This window comes from Spinacia oleracea, chromosome 1 (genome assembly GCF_020520425.1).
Source record: "Spinacia oleracea cultivar Varoflay chromosome 1, BTI_SOV_V1, whole genome shotgun sequence".
Taxonomy (NCBI): Eukaryota; Viridiplantae; Streptophyta; class Magnoliopsida; order Caryophyllales; family Amaranthaceae; genus Spinacia; species Spinacia oleracea.
Window position 1 is genome coordinate 101,197,296 of NC_079487.1, and position 14,261 is coordinate 101,211,556.

The 14,261-nt window shown below is 38.1% G+C and overlaps 1 pseudogene; it reads right to left on the reverse strand.

Moving 5' to 3' along the window:
- LOC110805723 (probable LRR receptor-like serine/threonine-protein kinase At1g56140) overlaps positions 1-14,261 on the reverse strand; it is a 72,320-nt pseudogene that overhangs the window by 21,832 nt on the left and 36,227 nt on the right.

Below are 14,261 nucleotides of genomic sequence, written 5' to 3' on the forward strand. Positions count from 1 at the left end.
CTGGTTCTGCTTCTCCCCCGGGAAGGTTCTTTGGTTTCAGTGCTTTGAAGAAGAGGGCTCCCTTGTCCGAGGCTTTTGATATGAACCTTGTTAGTGCGGCTAACCTGCCGGTTAGCCTCTGCACATCTCTCTTGGTCTTCGGCTCGGGTAAATCCAATGCCGCTTGGACTTTGTCTGGGTTCGCATCAATTCCTCTTTCGCTCACCATGAATCCGAGGAACTTCCCTGACTTCACCCCGAAGACGCATTTTTTTGGGTTCAGCTTCATGCTGTATTTCCTCAGATTTCCGAAGGTCTCTGCCAAGTCTTTGACATGGTCTTCCTCCTTGATGCTTTTTACGATGGAGTCATCCACATAGACCTCCACATTCCTCCCTTTCTGGTCGGCGAAGACGTGATCAACTAGCCTCTGGTAGGTGGCTCCGGCATTTTTCAAGCCGAAAGGCATCATTTTGTAGTTGAACACTCCTGCGCTTGTGATGAACGCTGTCTTTGCCCTGTCATCGGGGTGCATGAATACTTGGTGGTAGCCTGAAAAGGCATCCATGAAGCTGAGAAGTGCATGGCCGCTGGTGGAGTCAACCAATTGATCTATCCTTGGCAGGGGATAGCAGTCTTTGGGGCAGGCTCGGTTCAGATCTGTGAAATCCACGCACATTCGCCATGAGCCGTTCGCTTTTTTGACCATCACCACATTGGCCAGCCACTTCGGATACATGCATGGTGCGATGAATCCGGCCTCTTGCAACTTTTTCACCTCCTCGGCGATGGCTTTGTTTTTCTCCGAGGAGTAATTTCTCTTTTTTTGCTTGATTGGCCGAGCTTCAGCGTTGACGTCCAGCTTGTGACAAATCAGCTCCGGATTTATCCCTGGCATATCTGCTGCTGACCATGCAAAGATGTCTTTGTGATCCCTGAGTAATCGGATCAAATCGATTCGGAGCCCCGAGCTTAGGCCCTTGCCTATTCGGACGCTCCTGTCTGAATCTTCTTCGAGGAAGATATCCTCCATTTCTTGATCTGGTTCGGGAGATAGGGTTTCAGGGCGGGCATCAACCTCTGCGGGAGACAAGCTGCTCATGCTTTCTCTTCTCCTTTTTGCCTCGCTTTCCTCTCCCGTAGCTCCTTTTTCTTCCTCGGTGCCGTCCCCTAGTTTGGGCTTTCGGACAGCAGTGTGGCAGGTTCTTCTCGCCACTTCTTGATCACCTCTGATTCGTTCGGCGAATCCTGCATCCGAGACGTATATCATCAGCTGGTGGTATGTGGAGGGGACTGCTTGCATCTTTTGAATCATGGTTCTTCCCATGATTACGTTGTATACGGAGTCGCAGTCCATCACCAAAAATTCGTCCCGAAGGGTTTTTGCTGCCTGGGCTTCACCCACTATGACTGGCAGGGTGATCTTTCCTCGAGGGATAGCTGCGGATCCGTTGAATCCGATCAGAGGATAACTGACTTTCGTCAGTGCTTCCTCTGGCTCTTCGAGGATCAGCTGCTCGAAGCAGTTTCTAAAGATGATATTGACGGCACTTCCTCCGTCGACTAACACTCGATGTACGTTGTGGTTATTGAGGTCCATGGAAATGACCAGAGGATCGTCATGTTTGTACTGGACTCCGAAGCAATCATCAGCAGTGAAGGTCATGTTCGGGGGGTGTGGCTGGTTGTCTCCCACCGCGCTGAAGTTGACCCGATGGGAGAGGGCTCTTAGGTGTTTTTTGCTGGCCTGGCCAGACCTCTGTCCCCCGAACACCACTAGGATGTCATTCTTCTTGTGCCCTGTTGCTTCGTAGACCCTTTTCTGGGGCTGCTCGTGTTGTTTGCCACTTGCGGCCTTTTCTTTTTCCTCCCTTCGGTCTAACAAGTACTGTTTCAGGTAGCCTCGGCGAACGAGGTCCTCAATGTTGTCTTTCAGCGAGTTGCATTCTTCGGTGTGGTGACCGAAGTCATCATGGAACTCGCACCATTTGTTCTTGTTTCTCCGAGCTGGGTTGGACTTGAGCTTCCCAGGTAGTTTCCACTTTTCATCATTTCTGTTGAGGCTAAAGATCTCTTTTCGGGGCAGAGCTAGTGGAGTGTAGTTAGTGTATTTGGGTTGAAGTTCACCCCTTCTCCCGTCTTTCTTCGGGCTCATCTCTCTAGCTCCTACTTTCTCCTTCCCTTTCCTTGAGCCGCCCTCGGGCTTGCTCTGGGTATTCTTTGTGTCTCTCGGATCCGACGATCCTTTCAATCTTGCAGCGGCCTTGTTGAACTCTTCGGTTCTGATGAACGCATCAGCCATTTGGAGCACGTCAGCTATTCTGGAGGGGTTCTTCATTGAGAGTTCGTCACGGTACTTCCCTTCCTGGAGCGCGTGCTTCAAGGCGAAGATGGCCACGTCTGGCTGCAAGTTTGGTATGTTTGTTGATTCCTTCATGAATCTGGCCATGAATTCTCTTAGACTTTCGTCTCTTTCTTGTTGGATTGAGGTCAGTTCTGCTGTGGTTCGCTCGGGGCGATTGTTGCTCACGAACTGTGTGCAGAATCTCTTTTTCAGCTTTTTCCAGCTCTTGATCGATCCCTTCGGCAGCGATCTAAACCACTCTCCCGCCACTCCGGTTAGCGTGGTTGGGAAATATTTACACCAACATGCTTCGGAGTAGGGACTCAAGAACATTTGCTGCTCGTAGGAGATGACATGATCCCTCGGATCTGTGATTCCGCTGTAGGTTAGGTGTGCTGGCAGTCTTACCTTCGGTATTTCTTCCATGATCAGCTCGTCCGAGAAAGGGGATGACGTGGGAGTCATGATTCTTTTCCCGAGTCTAGCCCTGATGCCTTCGTTTGCCGAGGTTCTGTGATTAGAATGTTCGGGCGTGCGATGGGGGCTAGGGGTTCGATCATGCCTCCTGTCTCTTCTTCTCTCTCGGCTACTGACCTCGGGTCGTTCGCCAGATCTGCTTGGCTCGCCCACCCCGAGTCTCGTGTGGATCGAAGGTCTTAACCTTGAGTGGACCGAGGGCCTCAACCTGCTGAGCACCGAGCTTCGGATCCGAGTGTTACGAGTAGTCGATTCGCTTTGGAGAGCTGTTGGAGTAGGCGATGGTCTCGCAAACCAATCTGGTTGCTGTTGTGCCCTTTTTTGGGTGTCCCACGTGCTTTCCATCCACCTCGACGTCAAGTGTGTACCTGTCAAGGGAAGGAGTTCTCGTTCGGGTCTGGACACTTCTACACTGGGTGGCTCGTTCAGCCTTCGCCTGGTCCTCGTCTCTTCTCTGCGGTCATTTGCCAATCCTTGCTGCTTCTCATTGAAGAGGAAGTTTTGCATGATGGTCATGGCCGCAGTGAGCTCTTCCCTAGTTGGAATCGGAGGTCCTGCGTTTGTGGCGGTCGTAGCTCTGCTTGGCTGTGACCTCGCCATCGATTGAGGGTCCTCTTCTTGGTCAGATTCTGAATCTGACCGCACCATCATATCGTCATCATTGTTGTTAATAGCATCATTAACCATTTTCGCGAAAAGAGGTGATTGATGTCTTTCAAAGGCTTTGAAGTGTTCTTCCCCACAGACGGCGCCAAATTGTTCCGGTGTTGTAAATATGGAAACAATGGGCTTCGAATGAAGGCCCTTTCGTATGTGTTGAAGATCTTGCTTGTTTGAATGAGTAGAGTCCGAATTCACCTGCACAAGAGCAAAGTCACTAGCCTCGGGGGTGTTTCCGAGGAAAGCCACTCCGATGCCTAAGTAAGAACGATGCTCGGATTCTAGAGAGAAGTTCTCTAGAAGAGTAGTCTTAAGGCGATAAATTGGACGTACCTTGAGGTGTGAGCCTTGGCGGCCTATTTATAGTGTTTGCATAATAAATGCCCATAGGTCATTTATTGCTTTTGGGCCTTGGGCCTTGATGGATGGCTGGCTAGCCATTGGTAGGTTTGATGCTGTTTGTTTAGAGCCATTGGGCTTTGGACTTAGTGGCCCAATTGAGAATCAATTGGGAGCCCAAACAAAAACCATGGAAGAAAACAGAAATGGTAGAATGAAACCAGCAACAGCAAAATATGAAAAGTAAAGTGATAATAGAAAAGTAGAGCAGCTTACAGAGCAGTAATGTGGCAGATAGTGCTGCCGTTATAAGAACAATCGCATTGGATGAGGGGGTTATAATCACCATCCTCAAAAGAAACTGAATCATCAATGGCAGCCCCAGAACAAGGATCTCCGGTAGTATTCCACTGTTGTGTGTTTGCCGGCGTCCCCCATTGCTGTAGAATTGAACTCAATGCTTGTGCTGCAAATACACTTTCGATTAATTTTTTCTTGGAATGTAAACTATACGTCTATACTCACTAAAAAAAAAAAGTTAAAAAAATTAGGCAAATTTGTTAAAAAGAACCTTTTATAACTCAAATTTTACGAGAAAAGACCTTATATAATTTTTTTTTGAAATAACACCTTAATGTAAATTCTTTTGCGAGAAAGGACCTTATATGGAAAAAAAAAAAAAAAATTGTGAAATCACACATTAATGTAATTTTTTTTTGCAAAAGACAACATAAAGTAAATTTCCGGCATTGACTGAGCTTTTCCGGCCATTGATTGCAGGTGAGAAGCACGTGTGGCTTTATTTTGCTAATCATACCCAATTTTCCTCCAAAATTCTAAGCTTTAAAACCTGAAGTTTAAAAAAACCGAAATAAAATCAAGTTTGAAAATTCAAGAGTCAGGAAAATCAGTGTCTTTAGCCAACGTAAGCCACAAATGCTGCTCACGTGCAAGTTAATGGCCGGAAAAGCTCAGTCAATGCCGGAAACTTCCCTTAGGTCCTCTCTCGCAAAAAAATTACTTTAAGGTGTTTTCACAAAAAAAAATTATATAAGGTCATTTCTCGCAAATTTTGGGTTATAAAAGGTCCTTTTGGCAAATTTGCCAAAAAATTATACAAAGGGTGTAATTGGACCGAGAAAACCAAATCTAAAGCCCAACCCAATCCATCTATACTAAAGGAGACACCAGGAATGACAAGTGTCACTTTCTGGTGCGATTTTTCCCGCCAAAAATCACTTTCCCAAAAAAGTTTATTTATTTTATTTTATTTTTATTCTCTACCGTTTTTAATAAACTATTTATGTATGGAAACAAAATTTAATTTATAAATTATGGCAACAATAGATACGACGTAATAATAATTATTCTAAATTGGTAATATTTAGTCAAATCGCTATATTAATAATGGAAAATATATCACTCAATATTTTGGTCAAATTACCATATTAGCCTTTTAAATATGTACGTTGGATGAATAAATTTAAACGAGTATGTTAAAAATGTTATAACTATGCAGTAGTTTGGGAGATATTCAGTGAAAATTTTTGTGAACAAAATGATCAAAATCCATGCGTGCACTGGAACTAATCTAGTATACTGATAAACTAAACACGCTATTTTATTTTTTTTATTTTTGAAAATTTGGCAAATACAACTCAACAAAGTTACTTCTTTTTATTTGATAGATTCGGATTTCTTTTGTAGATGCCGTATGACTTTTTATTAATGATTTAATTTCAATTCAATAAGAAAAAAGTTACTTCTTTGTCAAAAAGTAAATAAAAAAATAAATAAAAAGTTAGCTCTTGGTCAATTACAACCTTAAAATTTCAAATTGGTAAACTACAACCTTAAACTCACATCTCCGCTTTAAATTGCAACTCTGAGTCATTTTTCGGCGAACTCAATCGGAGATGTCATTAATTTTATTAAACCACAATTACATAATTTCCTAAAAAAAATACGAATAATTTCTAATCAATATTTTTTGGGGGGAATTATTTAATTTCTATTTAGAGCTTTAATAGATTCTTTTTTTTGGATTATTATATTAATGACATCATATTCCGATGATTTTTGCCGAAAAATGACTCGGGTTGTAATTTAGAATGAAGTATAAAGTTTAAGGTTGTAATTTATAAATCAAAAGTTTGACCTTGCAATTGGGAAAGAGAGGACTTCATTAGGTTGTATTTGGCAAATCTTTCTTTTTTTCGGACATTTTCGGAAATGATCATTGTGGATTATTTTTATTTAATTTTCGGTATTTGGGATAAAAATCCAAAATGATGAACCCCCCCCCCCCCCCCCCCCCCAAAAAAAATTGAAAAAAAGAAACCCAAATGCTTAAATTATAATTTTTGGAGTTTTTTTTGGGGGGATTTTAATTTTCTATTAATAAATTAAAATAATGAATTATAATTAATGGTTAATTATGATATCGGAATTTCTATTCTGTAAGGTAACACATGAGGTCAATTTAGTAATTTTACTTTTGGCGTCCCCCTATGAAATACACTATAATACCCTCGTAACTTAATTAATTAATTAAAAAAATTATTATTAAATCAAGAAAGTTAGTTATGGACATAATAAGTGTAATAAATTGGGTAGTAATACATATTGAAAATCAAGAAGAATCAATCAAGAAAATTCGTTATGGAAATAATACGGAGTAGGTAAATTTAGTAATACGTACTATACATACTTTCAATCATAATATTCCATCTCTATTCTATAAAGGAACAGCTGAGGTCTATTTTGTAATTTGACTTTTCGTGTCCCCCAGTTAAAAGACTAAAATACCCCAACGCAGTTCTACAGTTTAATTGCACCCCAGACCTTAAGTGACGCCCAAAATCAATCCTTTTTATCTCAATTACCAAAGCTGATGTTGATTGATTGATTAAATCAGGAAATAAATGAAAATAAGGAAAATAAAATATTACAACTACTGCAGTTACCAAATGAAACGAAAAACAGATAAGGAAAATAAAATATTACACTTATTGCAGTTACCAAATGAAACGAAAAATATTACAAATCTAAAAGAATAAATTTTTCTAATTAACTGCAGAAGCCCTGAAAACAAAAAACCTCCATAAACCAGATCCTAAACCAGAAATCAGAAGAAAAATTCCAGAAACCATAAAACAAGAAACCTCTCCCCGCTGATTCCCAGAAGAAATCCGTTCTCAAAAGAACCACATCACCATTGTTTCTTCTTGAAGTCGCTCCCACATGTAAGTACACTTTTCGTATGAATCCTCTGTAAAAAAAATACAAACAGAATTCAACCATTTTTCTATAATAATAAATCATAAACTTTAATTGTATGGGCATATTTAAATCTGTGTATATCATAAAAATACAAGGAATGTTGTACGCATAACAGTATCATTTTTATTTATACAAGACTATAAAAAATAAGAACAGAAATTAAATTTGTGACTGTATGCACAAAATAAATGTTCTTTTCTAATATTGTGGTGCTTATTTATTTTGCAGATTTCAAAATATAAGGTAGGTTATATTCTTGCTTCTATAGATTTTAATTAATTATTTTATATCTTAATTTATGCATTTGGTTAAATAATCTCTCATAATTTTTTTAATTTTTAATTGCATATTTCAACAACGAAGGTTTGTGATAATATAATTTTTTGTTATTAGAATTATGATTTTAAATATAATTGACTTACATTTGTTTTAATGCAGAATTTAGTAGGGGTTTGAAGTAGGGTTTGTTCATTAAGTAAATCAAAAATCTGAAATCAATTGTTCTTTTGCAGGTTATAATTTTGGTTTTAAGTTTGATTCTGAGTTGGGTGTTAAGTTCATCAAGGCATACTATAACAACGGCATAAGGTATGTGGCGAACCAATCTCTTAAACATAATATTTATATGCATGCTTTTTATTGATTTTAATTATTTATTACAGATTACTTTTCATGCTTTTAATTTAATTGAATAAGTTGTTATACCCTTCTCATTTTTAATTATCAAGTAACTCAGTTAAACATGTGTTCTATAAAAATCTGAAATAAATTGTTCTTTTGCAGGTTATAATTTCGGTTTTTAGTTTGATTTTGAGTTGGGTGTTAAGTTCATCAAGGCATACTATAACAACGGCATAAGGTATGTGGCCAACCAATCTCTTAAACATAATATTTGTATGCATGCTTTTTATTGATTTTAATTACTTATTACAGATTACTTTTCCTGCTTTTAATTTAATTGAATAAGTTATTACAGATTTTAATTGAATAAGTTATCTAAGATTTTAATTGAATAAGTTGTATACATGCGTTTACAAATTTTAATTAACTATTACAGATTTTAGATCATGCTTTTAATTACATGGAACGAAAAGAAAATCATCAAATTTCATTCTAACTAAATCAACAAATCTCACCATAACAACATACAGTCACATTTGATCCAATAACACCCAATAGTCTCATGAAAAACAGCAAAATCAGATGAACAAATAAAACATCAATAAAATTCAAATTCAAATCAGAATATAACCCCATGCACTCAAGCTATGTTATTAAGTCCGTTAAAACATGTCTTAAACCCTAACTAACCCTAATATATTTCAAAACTAAATTAAACAAAAAAAACATCAGAATTCAAGCAGAAATCGGCATCAATTGTAAATCAAGAACAAAAAAGATAAGCCTGAAATAACCGAATCCTTCTGCAACGCCTTAGTTTTAAGGAGTTCATTCCTCTGTGTAGCGAGCATCAGTAAATGCATTTATTCGATTAAAATATAGTGAGTAATTAATAAATAAAAATACATCTAAAAAAAATTACATCAGGATGATCTCACCCAAGCATATTAATCTCACCTCCTCCCCTCACCCACGCACATTGTTTCAAAATTCAGTATTAAAAACCCATCATCTCCCTCCTCCCCTCACCCACGCACAATGATCTCACCCATGCATAGTGAACTAACCTAATCCCTCATCTCTTCTTGAATTAACCAAAATTACAGAGTGAATAATGGGAGTTCGAGTCGCAAGAATAGTTGTATTTACATGTTTCGGCTCAACAAAGTGACAACGACATCAAGGTACTCAATAACGGGGTTGATCTAGAGCTCAATATGTGATTAACACATCAATTTAGGTAATTTAGTTTTGATTTGTGTTTTAATAAACAATAACATTAAGAAAATCAAGACAATCCACTAGAAAAACACACAAAATTATCTAAACAACAAGATCAAACCCCTAATTAAACCCCTACAAATCACACTAACTGAAAATAATATCATGATTTTCACTAAAGTACTTAATTTCCGCATTCAACTCAAAAAAATGAGGATATTTCTACAAACAAACAACACCAATTCATAATGCTGCTTGGGTAGAGCAGAATATTAGGTACACACCAAGATATAAATGGCCCAAAATATTAGGTGTTACATTTGATTGTCATGGCCCACGATTTAACCAACTAAACTGAATTTATAGACCATTGCTTACAAATATAAGATAACTGAGCATTATTTAGAATAGGAATTTGAGCCAGTAATACTGCAGCAAGAGAAAACAAAAGGCAACAAAAAAACAAATTCCATCAAAAAAAAAGCCGAAACATGTTCAATTCTCAAAGTCCCAATCTTATCAAGACTCAACAACAAATCATACCACCAAATCTAAATAAATTCATACCACCAAATCACACAAATAAAATAAAATTCAAACAACCAAATCAGTTTATAATTTAAAAGAATTGACGAACCCAAAGTAGTAACAAATCTCACCCAATTTAAGCAACTTATAACCTGACCAGCGCCTCGGTCGCCTCGCCCATCGCCTTCCCCGCCTCGCCCATCGCCCATCACGCGTCTTGCCCAACATCTGTGCACCTTCCTCTCCAACCAATAGAGGGACTCTACATGCAAACCAAAATTGCAAAAAAATTTGGTTAAGCAACAATAATTTTGATATTCCGCTTAAAAATGGGCCAACTACTGAATTCTACTAAAACGAAAATGAATATTTCAGAAAGACATAAAAATGAAACGCATCAAAACAACATTTTTAATTTATTTTTAATTAAAACTTTTACTTTTGTTTTAAATTATAATTTTCGTTTTTAGCAGAAAAACATTTAATTTTTACTTACCGGAATGTAGTAGTTTACTAATTGGTTGCTTGGTGCTCATTACGAGGCGTATTTGTATGTGTGTGTTTTGGGAGAAGAGAGGAGACTTTTTACATGCTCTAGAACATTCATGAAACGTCAAACGAATCTAAGTTTTAATTACTAATATGCGTGCATATAAGACTTTTACCAGATACAAACAATTAGACACCGATAATAGTAACACCAAATTAGACAAAACCCCAATAATGGTTTAATTCTCAATTTCTCAAATTTAAAACACGAAACCCCAACAATGGTTAAATTCTCAAATTCTCAAACCCCAACAAATTCTCAAATTAACAGATAAAAAAATTTGACGAACCCCAATAATGGTTAAATTAACGTTAAATTCAAGAAACATACAAATAATTGTACTCTTGGAATAGTAACAACAAATCTCACCAAATTAAAACAAAGTTATATTAAACAGAACCTGACCATTGTCCATCGCCTCGCCATCGCCTCGCCCCGCGCCTCGCCATCGCCTCGCCCCGCTCCTCGCCATCGCTTCGCCCCGCGCCTCGCCTCGCCATCGCTTCTCCACCGCCACGCCAGCGACCTTACCCTCCACATTGATACGACATGCAAACCAAAAAATGCAAACAAAAAAATCAGTTAGTTAATCAACAATTAATCGCTAAATTAAATCCTAAATACCCATTCCAATCAGAAAAAAAAACTTGCGCGTAATTTACATAAAACCCTTAATCTGAGTTGAATTAGTTAAATTAGAAAAGATGAGAGAGGGTAAGGCGAGAGATTAACCTTATATTTCTTGATCTGAGTATTTTCGCAATATGTTGATCGGAATTTGAAAGGATAGGCATTTGAGCGCATATTTTCACCAAATTTGAGGTTTATCGCCATTCTTTAAGGAGAGAAAGGAAGGAGATCTGATAAACGATGAGAGAGGAAGGAGATCGTTTGAGAGAGGAAGGAGATCTGATAAACGATGAGAGAGGAACGTTTGAGAGAGGAAGGAGATCTAGGAAGGAGATCGTTTGAGAGAGGAAGGAGAGAGAGAAAGTAAGGAGACAAATGAAAATAGGTTCCACATAAAAGAGGAACGGCGGATAACAACAAACATCAGATAGGGTTTACGTTCTTAAGTATAGAAAGGATTGGGCTTTTAGAATAAAATGGGCTTTAGCTTTACTAAACCGAAAAAACGGAACCAAATGGCGAGAGAAGTATCATCTAAAGTTATTATAAGAATATTAATACGAAAATTAAAATAAAAAAAACACACAAATTATGTTTGATTACTTAAAATTGACTTTCATTTTAGTGGAAAAGCATAGAATAAAAAACATTCAAATAAAATATTTAATTTAATTTAAATATAAATTTTCCTTTAAGTAAAACAGAAAAGCGAAAGGAAACAAAATAAAATATTCAATTTATTTTAAAATTATACGTTCGTTTTAGCAAAAAAGGAAAAAAAAATGCATTAAAATAAAATATTTAATTTATCAATCTCTATTATATTGCAACAAAATTACAATACAAACAACTTATAGTAACCAAATTAATGTGTAGTTTTAGAGTTTCATAATGGACGAGAACGGAGATCAATGTATGCAAGATCAAAGGTCGATATGGAGGGATAAAAAAAGACAACAGAGAAAATCACTCACTCCAGAACAAAGAGATTGTCAAAATGCAAAAAGGCGACTCAGCTATGCATGTGAAAACCAATCAGATGTTATAGGTACTCCTGAAAGCCAACCTCAAACTCCAAGTTCGGAAGGGCCTGTGATTGTTACCAATACTCCCAACACTTTGGGAGTTAGAAGGGCTATGGCAGACATCACAAATCGTGCCCATAATGTCACGACTGGATATGAAAGGCGTGAAAGTAAGAAATCTGAACATAATCAATTCATTTTAAGTATGTAAACATGACAACTTACCTAACCAATCAAAAACATGATTTGATAATGCAGTGCAACCTATTGATGAACTTCGTTTACTCGATACTCGGGCAAATCTAGAAAATCGGTTTTTTAGTGTCGGTGAAAGTAGCGCAACCACTGTGACCATCCCAGACCCAACATCAAACTCAAGCGGCATGCCCAATCGATTCTTTTGTGTTGGCGAGAGCAGTACAACCAATGCACGTATACCATACCCTACTTCAGACGATGGGGAATTGCCGCGCTTTGTTGAGGCGGAAAATGAAATACGCATGCCTGGCATATTATTCAATGTCGGTGAAAGTCGTGCAATCGACACCAACAACATATCAAACCCCATTTCTGGTGATATAAGGGTCTGGAAAGTAGGGAGAACTGGTTATAAAAATTGTGCAAGAAATTACCAAGAGAGTCAAGGGGTTCCTATATTCAGTTTGCCACCCATGAAAACATGTCCGCATTGCCAAGCACGACTTTTCCATTGTGAATCTCCTGAACTATGTTGCTTAAGTGGGAAGGTCAACTTACCTGATTTTCCATTATCCTCTGATATGCTTGATTTATATTCTGATCAATCGGAATATGGGGCTCATTTTAGGCAAAACATCCGTAAGTACAACCACGTCTTTTCATTCACTTCAATGGGAGTTCATTTAGATGACGAACTAGCAAATGCACGTCAAGGCGTTTACACATTCCGTGCACAAGGTTCAATTTACCATCGTATTGGAGGTTTCTTACCTTTGAACGAAGGAGATCGTCCTCGATTTCTTCAACTCTACATTTATGATACTGAGCATGAAAATGAAAATCGTGCAGCAGAGAATTCATCATTACGCCTCGATGTCATCGACAGAATCAAGAATATTTTGAATGCTCACAATCCTTTTGTCCACAATCTCCGCCATCTTGCTCAGCGTAGTGACTTAAGTGATTGCAAATTTGTCATCAAAGAGCAACCTACAAATAAACATCAATACTCGATGCCGACAGCTTCGCAAGTAGCAGCAGTTGTCGTTGGAGGTGATGACATTTCCAACTTGAAGGATAGGGACATCATGGTAGAGTCAGTAACTGGGCAACTAAGTTATATCAAAGACACTGCCGGTTATTATGACCCACTGCAGTATCCTCTACTGTTCCCTTATGGTTCTTACGGCTGGGATTTAAACAGTCGAAGTTCCACTGGTAAAAAGTTGACGTGCCGGGAATTCTATGCATACATGTTTCAGGTGCATATTTCTAATAACTCTTTTTTAAGCCTTATCCTAAAAATCATATACTTAGACCTTTATGACCAAAACAAGTATTTTGTGTTATAGATGCGGCAACATCTTGATTCTCTAATCTTAAGAGGCGGTCGTCTACTGCAACAATTTGTTGTCGATAACTGTGTGAAAATGCAAGCCAATAATTTGAGGTGGATTGCACTCAACCAAGATAAGATACGTGCTGATTTGTACAAGGGTTTAGAGGATTCTTTACATGCTGGAGAGCATAACACAGGTCCATATTGATTTAAGTTAAGCGATTATACTCAATAATTCATACATTGTTTCACATGCAATAAAGTTTGTCTATATAATGTCTATTTGCAGAAAATGTTGGACGACGGACCATACTGCCGTCTTCATTCGTTGGAAGTCCAAGAGATATGCACCAGAGGTATCAAGATGCCATGGCATTGGTTCATAAGTTCGGCAAGCCTGATATATTTCTTACAATGACATGCAATCCATCTTGGCCAGAGATACAATCAGAATTGTTGGCCGGACAAGTTCCAAACGATCGTCCAGATCTGCTGACACGGGTTTTTCATGCTAAACTTGAAGAGTTGAAAAAGGATGTTCTAGAAAGGGGCGTCCTCGGAACGGTTGTTGCTTATGTATATGTGATTGAATTCCAAAAGAGGGGTCTTCCACATGTTCATATGTTATTAATTCTTGATCAAAATGACAAGCTAACCACTCCGGATGACTTTGATAAGATTGTGAGAGCAGTGATTCCTGATGAACAACAAGAACCAAAATTGTATAAGGCAGTTCTTAAACACATGATTCATGGCCCATGTGGTGTTCTCAACCACAAATCCCCGTGTATGAAACAAGGAAGTTGTAAGAAAGGATTCCCTAAGGAATTCTCCAATGATACAAAGCAAGGCAATGACTCATATCCTCTTTACCGTCGTCCACAAGATCGTCCAGCAGTACCGTTGCGTGAGAATTCACGAGTTCGTGTAGATAATCAGTGGGTAGTCCCATATAATCCATTTTTGCTCTTAAAGTACGATTGTCACATCAATATTGAGATATGCAGCAGCATCAAGTGTGTCAAATATCTGTATAAGTACATCCATAAGGGTTCAGATAGAGTTTCA